Source organism: Neoarius graeffei, chromosome 8, assembly GCF_027579695.1.
Source record: "Neoarius graeffei isolate fNeoGra1 chromosome 8, fNeoGra1.pri, whole genome shotgun sequence".
Classification (NCBI taxonomy): Eukaryota; Metazoa; Chordata; class Actinopteri; order Siluriformes; family Ariidae; genus Neoarius; species Neoarius graeffei.
In genome coordinates, this window is record NC_083576.1 from 5697990 (window position 1) to 5713260 (window position 15271).

Here is a 15271-nt window from a genome sequence, read left to right on the forward strand (position 1 = left end):
TAATTTGAGGTGAAATATGGAAAAAAAAATCCCAATAAAAACTGTTACCTCAGACCGGACAGCTGCAGTTGTGTGTGTTGTGCATTCATGATACTGTCGATTGGAGTCATTTCTCTGTCTACGAAAAGAAATATGTCAGAACAAAATGGTAACGAGCCATCTGGAAGCCGAAAGAGTCAATCATTGCTCAGATGAGTCAAATAATATTACTCGCGAAGAAGAGCCGAAAACAAAGATTCCAAAAAAAATGTTATGTTTGAGGAATAAAATGCTTTAGTTTGCGAAAATACACCATTGAGATCAAAGTTAAATAAAAGTCAAAGAGTTCATTAAACATATTTTGAAGGGAGAATTTGCGTAACCGGCAGCACGGTGATGTAGTGGTTAGCGCTGTCGCCTCACAGCAAGAAGGTCCGGGTTCGAGCCCTGTGGCCGGCGAGGGCCTTTCTGTGTGGAGCTTGTATATTCTGTCCATGTGGGTTTCCTCCGGGTGCTCCGGTTTCCCCCACAGTCCAAAGACATGCAGGTTAGGTTAACTGATGACTCTAAATTGACCGTAGGTGTGAATGTGAGTGTGAATGGTTGTCTGTGTCTATGTGTCAGCCCTGTGATGACCTGGCGACTTGTCCAGGGTGTACCCCGCCTTTCACCCGTAGTCAGCTGGGATAGGCTCCAGCTTGCCTGTGACCCTGTAGAAGGATAAAGTGGCTTGAGATAATGAGATGAGATGAGACTGGAAACATGCTTGTTTCCTTTTATAGCACCGGCAAGTGGTCAAATTGGGTAATTGTTGGTGAACTCCTTCAGGGTACAGTCCTGAGTCATTTCACCAAGTTTGGTGTAGATATGTGAAAGCTTCACTAAGAAATAGACTCATTTCCTGTTTGGCAGCTAATCAAGACCCTCTGACCAATCAGATTTGAGAATTTGACAGCACTATGGTATTAAACCTTAACACCATGTTTGTTTGATACTTCATTCATATAAAGATGCTATTTTACAACCTGAAAATGTTTCCCCATTTTTTTTTCCATTTAATTTTCATCTTGTTTTCATCTAAAAAAAATAATTTCATCTGAAAAATAAACACCCCAGTGGTCTCTTTGCCCATTTGTGGAACAAACAAAAGTACATTGTGTGCCTGAAGCTATTATAGAACACTAAGGATGGGTGATTTGAAACACGTCTATACAGAAGGATTCTCTGAAAGTATACGTCCTTGTTATGATTATTATTTCATCCAATTCTGAAAAAGGAAAAAAAAAATCTGCTGTTTAAGATGTTTATGTACAAATGACACAGAGAAGCGGAAAGGTATTCTTCTCTTGCTTGCTAATTATTGTATCAGCTTCATTAACCCGAACTTAAGGAGTATCTTCAGAAGGTGTCTTTACACCATATGCTCTAAATCACAATGTCCGCTCTTCCACCTGCTTCAGAATGCAAAATTACAAGAGTCTAATTTGAGGTGAAATATGGAAAAAAAAATCCCAATAAAAACTGTTACCTCAGACCGGACAGCTGCAGTTGTGTGTGTTGTGCATTCATGATACTGTCGATTGGAGTCATTTCTCTGTCTACGAAAAGAAATATGTCAGAACAAAATGGTAACGAGCCATCTGGAAGCCGAAAGAGTCAATCATTGCTCAGATGAGTCAAATAATATTACTCGCGAAGAAGAGCCGAAAACAAAGATTCCAAAAAAAATGTTATGTTTGAGGAATAAAATGCTTTAGTTTGCGAAAATACACCATTGAGATCAAAGTTAAATAAAAGTCAAAGAGTTCATTAAACATATTTTGAAGGGAGAATTTGCGTAACCGGCAGCACGGTGATGTAGTGGTTAGCGCTGTCGCCTCACAGCAAGAAGGTCCGGGTTCGAGCCCTGTGGCCGGCGAGGGCCTTTCTGTGTGGAGCTTGTATATTCTGTCCATGTGGGTTTCCTCCGGGTGCTCCGGTTTCCCCCACAGTCCAAAGACATGCAGGTTAGGTTAACTGATGACTCTAAATTGACCGTAGGTGTGAATGTGAGTGTGAATGGTTGTCTGTGTCTATGTGTCAGCCCTGTGATGACCTGGCGACTTGTCCAGGGTGTACCCCGCCTTTCACCCGTAGTCAGCTGGGATAGGATCCAGCTTTCCTGCGACCCTGTAGAACAGGATAAGCAGCTACAGATAACAGATGGATGGATGAATTTGTGTAATCAGGCAATGCGTATTATGGATACATATATTTTATTTCATCCATAAAGAAATGCATTTCCTTGCATTAAACACTCAAGGGGATGTTGCATATATTACATAGAATATGAAATTACAGATGCCAAACAAAATTGTATCGAAACGAGGTGTAAAAATAAAGCTGTAAACTCTTCAGGATGGTGGAGTTTTCTCAGTAACCTGATAAGTTGTGTTTCTTTTGTTTTATTAAAAGAAAAAAAGAGAGTCTGATGAAGGAATGACTGTTTATTGCTGCTATAACGTAAGTGAGAACAGGAAGTAATGTTTTGTAGCTGTTCGACAACATTAACTATAACAAGAAATGACGCAAAAGAAATACAGTATGTGATGTAAGTTCATGAATTTAAAAAAAAAATATATATATATGTTGAAAAAATTGCTCGGGTAGGTGTTTTATTTCTGATACATTTCTCTTATAGACTGTTCTGTATTAGTAGGTTGATTTCGTCTCATGATCTCAGAGCCATACCTGAGATCAAAGATGGAGAGAAAGAGAGAAATATATACAGAGAGAGAGAGAAGGGAGTGAGCAAGCACTCTTATAGTGATTGTGTTTGCTCCTCAGGGTCCTGTTCTGGCCTTCCCGGGAAACCGCACACAATTATGAGTGCTGACGGGTCCGAGTCCATCTGAAGTTGATGTCTTTATCAAAATAAAGTGCCGCTCCATTACCACTGAGCCGAACGGACGAGTGCAGAGTGAAAATGGGTTTGGGGACCATACCGAAATTGTGTTTGTGTGCGCGGGTGTGTATAAATATATTCTGTACTGACTTTTCTACAGGAAGAGAACAAGTCCTGAACTTGACCAGATGTTTCCTGCTGGACTTTTCTGTGATACATACTGATGAGATTAAATTAAAAAAAAAAAAAAACCTCACACGTTTTCTATTAGCCTGGTGTGTGTAAGTACACTTCTATACATTGATAGCATAATGGAAGTGCATTTATTATTTTATAACTGTTATAGTAAGGCTCGTGTGTCAGCCTGTTAGCTGCTAAGCAGATGCTTTATCGTGATTATTTAGAATGAAGTAGTTAAAGCTTCCATAATTATATCAGATCACTTCAAATGTTTCCGGGAAGAACTATTAAGAGAAATTGCTGAGTGAGAACGAGACAGACAGAGATGTAAAGAATGAATAAGATAGTTTGAGTGAGAGAGACAGAAATAGCAAGAGGAGAAAAATAAAGTTTTGTTTACGAATGAGTCGGCTCTTTGATTCATTTTCCATGAACTTCCAATATACAAGCTGTTTCTGGCAACGACGTCATTCTTGCAGTGTCATTTAATCAAAAGCCGTCCATGGAATCATATTTTCCAAAATCTGACTTTTTTTTTTTTTTTAGCATGAATGAAGCGACTCCTGTTCCTGTTTCCTGTTCCTTTAAGTGAGTCATGTGTGCTCATGTTATTCAATCTGGTTAGATATAATTTATCAGCAAAGACTTGATCAAAATTTTATTTATTTATTTTTTTTTTTCTGATGAGAACAAAATGGTAATGAGTCATTTGGTAACCCAAAAAGAGCCGACTGTCAGTGGTGAGCCGAGTCAAATGATTTGACTCACTGTCAAGAATTAGAGAGAAAAAGAGATGAGACAGGAAGGTACTTCATAACCAATAATACAGCACACACAAACACACAGAAAATATCCAAAACAACAATTCATTGTGCTGTTCGAAGGATAAAAATACGAAGAAGAACCAGATTTTTGTTCCCTAAAGAACTTTTTGGTCAATGATTCTTTAACAACTTTTTCAGTATTGCTAGAGATTTTTCAAAGAATTGACAGTTTTATTTTCTTCATATTAATGGTCATCACCATTATTATTATTATTATTATTATTATGTGCTGTCACACTTATGTTCTAGCACTTCACACGAAAGAACCATTTATGGGCCTTTTTTTTTAAGTCTGTGAAACATGTTATGGAGATACAACTGAAATGAAATTGACTTGTGCAAAGTAATAATAATAATAATATTAATATTTAAAATTCCTGCCTTCTATTTCTGCCCAGTCTGACCAATACAGACAAACTGTATTCCCATTTCATTCCCAGTGTTCCCGAGATAAGCTGTGAATCCACATATGGATGGATGGATGGATGAATAGATTTGACTTAATTTCTATCACTCTAAATGGACACTCTTTAATATTTCTGACTATTTTTTTTATATCAGTTATGGCCATTTTTGTGAACACTATAAATACACATGTTCATGCTATAAGTGAGCACAACCCCGATTCCAAAAAAGTTGGGACAAAGTACAAATTGTAAATAAAAACAGAATGCAATAATTTACAAATCTCAAAAACTGATATTGTATTCACAATAGAACATAGACAACATATCAAATGTCGAAAGTGAGACATTTTGAAATTTCATGCCAAATATTGGCTCATTTGAAATTTCATGACAGCAACACATCTCAAAAAAGTTGGGACAGGGGCAATAAGAGGCTGGAAAAGTTAAAGGTACAAAAAAGGAACAGCTGGAGAACCAAATTGCAACTCATTAGGTCAATTGGCAATAGGTCATTAACATGACTGGGTATAAAAAGAGCATCTTGGAGTGGCAGCGGCTCTCAGAAGTAAAGATGGGAAGAGGATCACCAATCCCCCTAATTCTGCACCGACAAATAGTGGAGCAATATCAGAAAGGAGTTCGACAGTGTAAAATTGCAAAGAGTTTGAACATCATCTACAGTGCATGATATCATCAAAAGATTCAGAGAATCTGTAAGAATCTCTGTGCATAAGGGTCAAGGTCGGAAAACCATACTGGGTGCCTGTGATCTTCGGGTCCTTAGACGGCACTGCATCACATACAGGCATGCTTCTGTATTGGAAATCACAAAATGGGCTCAGGAATATTTCCAGAGAACATTATCTGTGAACACAATTCACCGTGCCATCCGCCGTTGCCAGCTAAAACTCTATAGTTCAAAGAAGAAGCCGTATCTAAACATGATCCAGAAGCGCAGACATCTTCTCTGGGCCAAGGCTGATTTAAAATGGACTGTGGCAAAGTGGAAAACTGTTCTGTCAGACAAATCAAAATGTGAAGTTCTTTCTGGAAATCAGGGACGCCGTGTCATTCGGACTAAAGAGAAGAAGGACGACCCGAGTTGTTATCAGCGCTCAGTTCAGAAGCCTGCATCTCTGATGGTATGGGGTTGCATTAGTGCGTGTGGCATGGGCAGCTTACACATCTGGAAAGACACCATCAATGCCGAAAGGTATATCCAGGTTCTCGAGCAACATATGCTCCCATCCAGACGACGTCTCTTTCAGGGAAGACCTTGCATTTTCAAACATGACAATGCCAAACCACATACTGCATCAATTACAGCATCATGGCTGTGTAGAAGAAGGGTCCGGGTACTGAACTGGCCAGCCTGCAGTCCAGATCTTTCACCCATAGAAAACATTTGGCACATCATAAAACGGAAGATACGACAAAAAAGACCTAAGACAGTTGAGCAACTAGAATCCTACATTAGACAAGAATGGGTTAACATTCCTATCCCTAAACTTGAGCAACTTGTCTCCTCAGTCCCCAGACGTTTACAGACTGTTGTAAAGAGAAAAGGGGATGTCTCACAGTGGTAAACATGGCCTTGTCCCAACTTTTTTGAGATGTGTTGTTGTCATGAAATTTAAAATCACCTATTTTTTTCTCTTTAAATGATACACTTTCTCAGTTTAAACATTTGATATGTCATCTATGTTCTATTCTGAATAAAATATGGAATTTTGAAACTTCCACATCATTGCATTCTGTTTTTATTTACAATTTGTACTTTGTCCCAATTTTTTTGGAATCAGGGCTGTACAGAGAAATAGCTAATTGATTATGACTGAACTACAGAAAAGTCATGACAGAAAAAGAAGTCAGGAGAAAGACAGACTGAAAGAATGAAAGTGTGAAAGGATAAGGGATAAAAACAGAAGGAGAAAATTTGGGGAAGCCATGGCCTAATGGTGAGAGAAGCAGATTTGGAACCAAAAGGTTGCTGGTTTGATTCCCTGGCCCAGCATGAAAAGCTGAAGTGACCTTGAGCAAGGAACCTAACTGCTGCTCTGGGTATGTTGTACATCACTCTGGATAAGAATGTCTGCTAGCTGCCTGTAATGTAATAAAAGAAAGGAAAATATGAAGAAAGAATGGTTCACACAGAGAGGGAGTACATCACTCCACAGAAATTATTACCTGTGATCTTTGTCTCCATGGCAACTCCAGACCTGATTTGGACCTTAATCTCTTTTAATGTGAAATGTTTGTTAGCACCCTCCACCTTCACGCACACACACACACACACACAGCATCATAAAGCATCTCTTATTCACACACCCATCACTGATTTCCATCTTCAAAATGCTGGCATCATTTTTTTGAACAGAGAAGAATAAAATCTGAATCGATGTCTGCTGCTGTTTGCTGTTAGTTTGCTTGTTGTTGTTTTTTTTCCCCTCTGCCATCTGGAAGTTTGTCGTTCTTGTTGCAATTTACGTCATGTGTGGGAATCTGGGGAGGAGAATAGATATACGTCAGCCTCGAGGACACAGCGTGTAATAGTTCGTATCGGCCAATTCCTCGTTTCTGTGATGGCGATAAATTTGGTGAGTCTGGCATTTCATTAGTTTCGTTACAAATGTTATTGATTCCGTTAATGATGTGATGTTCTGTGCGTGATGATGCATCAACTGTCTGATGCACACTTTACAACAGAGACTTTTGTTTTGTTACGGATGAAACCATTCACTCAGTTGTGTTTAATTAGTATTTGCTTAAAGCTGCCTATCTGTAGGGGGCTGACAAATAGTGAACATCAACAAACCTTGTTGTTTTTTTTTTCTTTTAAGAAACTTGGCTGAATGTCATGTCCTCGTTTCTGTGCTAAACGTCATTCTGGTGGTGTTAGCTTCATTAATGTCCTCTGAAATAAGTTTAAAACTGTCAGATTTGAAATACCACGTGCTTGGCATTCCGCAGTCAAGTTTTCTAGCTAGCTGACTAGCTGAACAAAGCATTTTGTGACTGTACCTCAACATGGTTGGCTAGCTAGCAATATCTATTCTACATGATCATTCATATTAACACAGTTTCTTTGTTGATTAGCTAAAGTGCATAATGCCAACGCACATTGTCAAATATGGACGCTGTGCTAGCCATAAGCTAGCTAAAGGCTGAGCTTGATAATTTAGCTTGCGACTGTGCAGCCATCCATATTTGTTTTTATTGATACAAGTGAGAACAGATAAAATTACTCTGAGCATCGGTTGCTAAAGGTTTTCAAGAAAAATAAACATGACAACTCACACCTCAGGGCAACTTCTAAATTTGTCACTTGTAGAAGAGTGTACCTAATCACCAGCAAAATGAGGTTCACACATCTGTGAGAAAAATAAAAACTTGATGTTGCGATATGAACCTCATATAGGATTAGCAGTTTTTGTTTGTTTGTTTGTTTGTTTCTTCATTTTAATTTTGTTCAAGTTCCTTTCCAATGGCCAATTGGTTTTACTAACATTATAACAGTGGTAACAGAAACTCAGCAGCATCACACCACCCTGTTGTTGATTAATTTACTACATCAGCCCAACATTAAGTGGTTTTATCCCACAATGACCAAGACAAACACCTTAATGAACATGTTTACATTTGTAAACTGGAAGCAACTTCCAATATTTATACCTGGAAGTTATTATTAATCTGGGCATGCCATTTTTTTTTTGGAATAAATATTAGTATATGCCATGGTATTTTACTACCATTGAGGAAAAACTCCAATTATAAATTGTTGGTTTGAATTTACTTTCTTAACATTTACTTCCATACTGTATTGAAGAAAGAAAAAAAGTAAAAAGCACAATGGATCATGCTGTTATTTGAAATTATTACATGGCTTTGTTGAATACTCGATTCTGATTGGTCAATTACAGCTTCCTAGCAGACCGTTGCTATGTACACAGTTCTGATCATAGATTCTAGAGTACCACATCCAATCAGATCAATCCACAAAAAGAAGTCGAGTAAATTTTGTTGCTTTAAATTAACAACATCAGCTCATTCGCGACACCCTGCAATAAAACGTTACTCCATCAGAAAACATTTTTCATTCGGCTTTCTAATCTCATCTCATCTCATCTCATCTCATTATCTCTAGCTGCTTTATCCTGTTCTACAGGGTCGCAGGCAAGCTGGAGCCTATCCCAGCTGACTACGGGCGAAAGGCGGGGTACACCCTGGACAAGTCGCCAGGTCATCACAGGGCTGACACATAGACACAGACAACCATTCACACTCACACCTACGGTCAATTTAGAGTCACCAGTTAACCTAACCTGCATGTCTTTGGACTGTGGGGGAAACTGGAGCACTTGGAGGAAACCCATGCGGACATGGGGAGAACATGCAAACTCTGCACAGAAAGGCCCTCATCAGCCATGGGGCTTGAACCTGGACTTTCTTGCTGTGAGGCAACAGCGCTAACCACTACACCACCGTGCCACCCAGCTTTCTAATATTAATTTTAATGTTCAGTTTAACATGAGTTATAGCGTTAAGTCAGCTGAAGAAAGTGGCAGATTTTATGTTGCTATGGATGAAGCTCCAACTATAGAATCTGACTATTTTTAGCAGAAGCAATAAAATAATTTCTAAATAGTTTTTTTGTGTCTGTCAAATTATTGCTTTATTTAGCAAGTAGCCATGTAATAAGTGAGATAATGTACAGCAAGCTGATCATTATTATGGAATAAACCCCTTCAGGATAATTCAAGAGCCCTCCAGTTCATGTCAGGGTTCTGCATCACCTTGGGGTTTAGTTCGTAATAATGACCATCTCACTCTACATTATTCTTTATATAATACACCCTGGGGTTCTGTTATATATTATTAGATATTACATGTGTTTATAGTTGTATTTAATGTTCCTGTTATGGCTTATATTATTGTAGCTATAACAGCTCTTAAAGATAATGAGACTGAAAATGCAATGCAGTTTGTCATGTTACTGAGAAACGAGAAAGCAAAAAATGTTCCGTCCTCAACACCGGGAAACTTTGCAAAGCACTGTGACTGTTCCATAAATGTTCCATAAACATCTCTCGAAAAATATCCCATCACATCGACTATTATATGTAATTCTTTTTTAAACAATTAATAAAAATAATTTTATTATTAGACTTACATTATGTGTAAGTGTCTGCCATAAATGGATTGTTACTATAGAAACACTAACATACTAGAGACCAAGTGCTGGAGCAGAACCAAGCTGTTACATAAAATGAATTCACACCTATTGACCAATCAGATTCAAGAATTCAACCATGAGATGTATTAATGCTGTATTTATTACAGAAGCACATTACTGTTCCTAGTTCCAGGATCCGAGCTTCACCTTGTGTAATAGTTCGCAAATATAATGAGACATTGTGTCTGTGCATCGACGACAGAAAGTAAATGTCATCACGCTTGCTGATTTTTTTTTCCAAGTGATGTTGTTCTGAATGGTAAACATCCTCCCTACCTTTCCACATGGAATTAAGCAAGTTTCACTTTGAAATGGGGTTTGTTAATATTAACCAAATGGTTTTCATCATTCACATACATCATACATTTAGACCATCTTTATAATTTAATTTGAATAATTTCTGTTTTGAAGCCCCTGTGTGAGACATAGCACCCAATGCTGTGTTCTCGTTTTCTCCTTATTAAAGACTTTTGTGTGCTTTCATCATATGATTTTGCATCAAAGGTTTTTGTGTATATATATATATATATATATATATATATATATATATATATATATACATACATACATACACAAAAACCTTTGATGCAAAATCATATGATGAAAGCACACAAAAGTCTTTAATAAAGAGAAAACGAGAACACAGCATTGGGTGCTATGTCTCACACAGGGGCTTCAAAACAGAAATTATTCAAATTAAATTATAAAGATGGTCTAAATGTATGATGTATGTGTATATGTCTAAATGTATGATGTATATATATATATATATATATATATATATATATATATATATATATATATATATTCCTTAAAGACCTGAAAATGTGGGATGCATTAATATGAAATTTCTGAGTTCAGTTTTCGTACTTCTGCTTCATATCTGAATTCCAGTGCTTGGAAAATTTGCAATATGCTCTACAAATCACATATTAGTAAATTAATTTTGCAACAGTGTAAGTTTTTAATAATATAAGTAACTCACAAAACATATATAATACAAGTTAATTTAATTGATGGTTTGCAAGCTGTACCTGCTTGTCTTTTTCTCAGATGTAAAATATCTCATCTCCTCTCATTATCTCTAGCTGCTTTATCCTGTTCTACAGGGTTGCAGGCAAGCTGGAGCCTATCCCAGCTGACTACGGGCGAAAGGCGGGGTACACCCTGGACAAGTCGCCAGGTCATCACAGGGCTGACACATAGACACAGACAACCATTCACACTCACATTCACACCTACGGTCAATTTAGAGTCACCAGTTAACCTAACCTGCATGTCTTTGGACTGTGGGGGAAACCGGAGCACCTGGAGGAAACCCACGCGGACACGGGGAGAACATGCAAACTCCACACAGAAAGGCCTTCGCCGGCCATGGGGCTCGAACCCGGACCTTCTTGCTGTGAGGCGACAGCACTAACCACTACACCACCGTGCCGCCCAGATGTGAAATAAGTTTATTTATTTTTATTTTTTTTAATATGTATTTTTCAGGGCGGCATGGTGGTGTAGTGGTTAGCGCTGTCGCCTCACAGCAAGAAGGTCCTGGGTCCGAGCCCTGGGGCCGGCGAGGGCCTTTCTGTGTGGAGTTTGCATGTTCTCCCCATGTCTGCGTGGGTTTCCTCCGGGTGCTCCGGTTTCCCCCACAGTCCAAAGACATGCAGGTTAGGTTAACTGGTGACTCTAAATTGACCATAGGTGTGAATGTGAGTGTGAATGGTTGTCTGTGTCTATGTGTCAGCCCTGTGATGACCTGGCGACTTGTCCAGGGTGTACCCCGCCTTTCACCCATAGTCAGCTGGGATAGGCTCCAGCTTGCCTGCGACCCTGTAGAAGGATAAAGCGGCTAGAGATAATGAGATGAGATGTATTTTTCAAGACAAGGATTTGTAATTTGACCAAAGTGTGTGTGTGGGGGTGGGGTGGGGTGTCTTCAAATTATGGACCTACATGTTGCATGGTTTTCCCCCCTTTGGGTTTGACTGCCTTAATTTTAATGATTCCATGCCGACAAATCTGGTGATCATGTGTGTACTTATGAATAAGCTCTTTCCTTTTACTCTAAAATTTTGTTGTAGTTGTATTCTTTTCTGTATGATGTAAGATGTTGGTCACCCAGACACAATGACAATGACCTTGATCCTATACAACAATGACTCTGGCAGTAATATTGTATGGAAATATTTCCCTGATGGAATCAATCGGACTGAGTTGCCCAGTCAATGAGAAGAAACCAGTTCAGATTTAACCCCTAAAATTGATTAAATACACCGGTATTTTTCACAGTTCTGAATAAAACTATTCAAACTGGCAGTGGTACAACCAACACCTGCAATGTTTGGTGGCTCAGTGCTTCAGGCACTAAGTAACTGAAGGTCAGGCGTTCAAGTCCCAACACCACCAAACTGCCACTGTTGGGCCTTTGAGCAAGATCCTTAACCATCTCTGCTCCAGGGGCACCATATCATGGCTGACCTTGTGTTCTGACCCCAGGCTGGGATATGGAAAAAGATGGATTTTGCTGTACTGCTTTTTTGCTTTCTGTGACAAAGTACTTTTGAAAAAAAATTAAAATAAATAAACGTCAACCTTAAAAAATATATCACCTAGAACAATGATAGTGTTGAAATAAGGGGGGAAATGTATACATATTGGTTTTGCTGGACAGCACAGTGGTTTCGTGGTTAGCACTGTCACCTCAAGCAAGAAGGTTCTGGGTTTGAGCCCAGTGGCCAACAGGGGCCTTTCTGTGTGGAGTTTGCATGTTGTCTCCATGTCTGTGTAGGTTTCCTCCAGGTGCTCCAGTTTCCCCACAGTCCAAAGACATTCATCCATCTATCCATCCATTATTTGTAGCCACTTATCCTGTTCTACAGGGTCACAGGCAAGCTGGAGCCTATCCCAGCTGACTATGGGTGAGAGGCAGGGTACACCCTGGACAAATCACCAGGTCATCGCAGGGCCGACACAGAGACAAACAACCATTCACACCCACATTCATCACCAAAAGACCACATTCACCCCAAAGACATTCAGGTTAGGCTAATTGGTGGCTCTAACTTGACCGTAGGTGTGAATGTGAGTGTGAATGGTTGTTTGTCTCTATGTGTCAGTCCTGTGATGACCTGACTTGTCCAGGGTGTAACCTGCCTCTCGCCCATAGTCAGCTGGGATAGGCTCCAGCTTGCCTGCGACCCTGTACAGGATAAGCAGTCACAGATAATGGATGGATGGATTTTTTTTTTTTTTGCTTCATATATCATTGTTTGATGATGGAAGTTGTACGGCATGGTGGTGGAATGGTTAACACTGTCACTTCACAGCAAGAAGCTTCTGGATTCAAGCTGGGGCCTTTCTATGCCAAGTTTGCATCTTCTTCCCATGTCTGCATGGGCTTCCTCTGAGTGCTCCAGTTTCTTTCTACAGTCCAAAGGCATGTGGATTAGGTTAACTGGCTACTCTATCTTGCCCATAGCTGTGAATGTGAGTGTGAATGGTTGTTCATCTCTGGATTAGCCCTGCACTGGATTGGTGACCTGCCCAGGGTGTGTCCTCCCTCTCATCCGAAGTCAGCTGAGATTGGCTCCAGCTTCCTTGTGACACTGACAGATAAGCAATATAGATCATGCATGATGGAAGGCAAACCTGATAGACAGCCAGATATCTCTAGGTTCAGGGTGGGGAACTGAAGAAACTGTAGAACAAAACTGTTATATGATTCTGCGGACTTATCCAAGCAATTTGTTTGGATTTGTTGCTTTGCTTGTTGCTTTAGGTGACCTAAGTTATTTTCTTGTAATTTTATTGCTTACCTCAAGCAATGAAATGACCCTACATATTCACACCTACATGCATTGCTCCATTACTGCCTACATTGCTTGCTAGTGAGAACATGGGGTCACTTCAGGAATCAGTACTATGCTGTACTATATCCTGTATTTTACAAGGTTCAGATGATCTTTACAGGAGTGAGCCCATCAACATTATATCTTTTAAACGTTCAGTGTTTGTTTGTTTGTTTGTTTGTTTTTTACAGCAGAAGTGAAAGAACTCAGTTAAGGTAAGTTATTTGACCTCATGGACTATTAGTGTACCTCTTAGGGTTGTATCTCTTGCATCCTGTACATTTAGTGAACAAATTCTTTTTCTGGAGCAATCCTAACCAGTATATGTGTGTGCGTGTTGTAGGTTCCTCAGAGCACTGACCTGTAGAGCAGATGAGAAGATGGAGGAGGAATGTAGGGTTAACAAGGTCAGATCTATTTATTTGTGGTGCAATCTCAAGTTACAGATGCAGCACAGCTTGTTCAAATTATTCACATGCTGATTTACACAAGGTGGGAACTACTTCTTCTTTGAAATCTGTGAGAAAACCACAGACACACACACACCCACCCACATGTACATGCCCACGTTGAGACAGATGGAGTGTGTTCTTGTGAAGTATGAATCTTTAAAAAGCCCAACAAGCTCCACTCGAGAGCAAGCAATGAAAGTTTGATCAAAGTTCATGCTGTTGTCACAGTGATTAGGCTGGATCAAACGAGCAGTGTGAGGTTGGGAAGGGGGATTTCTGTCTCACACACACACACTTTGCTGGACACACACTCTAGCCAACACTGAGCAGACAGCTTGAGGAAGAAGTTCTCCTTGTATCGATGTGGTTCTGCTGGCTCCTGGTCATCAGCACTAGAACTCACATCACCACTTGAGCAGGAAAAAAGTGCTATATGCAAATTCGCCCCAGTCAGGCCTTTTACAGCAGTGTTTTAATTAACCTCCATTTGCATAATCATTAGGTTGCTCTCACTGTTAAAATAATGCATAATAAGAGACATTTCTAATGTGTCAAATGCTTGGCCCTGGGGTTCATCCATCCACACACACACACAAAATGTGTCAGCATGGTATTAAAATACAGCAGAAGGTTGAAGTTCTATGGGTGAAGTTCAAGTGTGCTCACTAAATACCAGGCTAACATTCAGCAACTGGAAACACTGCAGAAGAATAATGAACACTTATGAATGATTACAAAAGAGAAGCAAAATCTTCCATCCATTTTAGAGCTCCAGAAGAACCAGGTCAACTCAGCCAAAGCTACTTTGCTACTGGTCAATGACACAAATGTCTTCCAAAGCTAAACTCTCCGTGTCAAAAAGCAATACTGGACAATGTGCAATATAAATGTGCAATACCTCTCCTGCTGGATCCTTTGAAGTCTATCAAGAGCTGAGTGTATTCTCGGTGTTCTTCAAGAAAATATCTCACAAATACACACAATTTGAGCTAAAAGTTGGTCTTTATGTATGTCCTTTATAAAAAAGCTGCATGTTGAATTAGTTCTTAACAATATAATCACTAAAGTGACGAAAATAGCCGGGACTATTTTTTGTCAGGGAGGCCGCCATAACTCCATCGCGTGTGATGTCATTTTCCGCGAGCACAGCGGATGTTAACAAGTGCATGCTGTACTAGACTATAGTATAATATTATGGTCTAGTGTGACTTCTCGGTCAATTTATTTGCATTTCCCCACAAAAATTATGGCAATGCAGGATTAGAAAAGGAATCCAAATAAAAGTAGTGGCTGTTTTATTGCCTGTTTATTTAAAAATATATATTTACCTGCTTATCTTCCATCCATTTGATGCGTAACATGGTGTGCTGCAGACCCGGTGGCAGAAGTGGTCTAGTAACCGGGCATTGCACTGGCTGAGGGTGGGCATGCATTGGCAAACCCAGTTTTACTAGGGGGGTCCGGGGG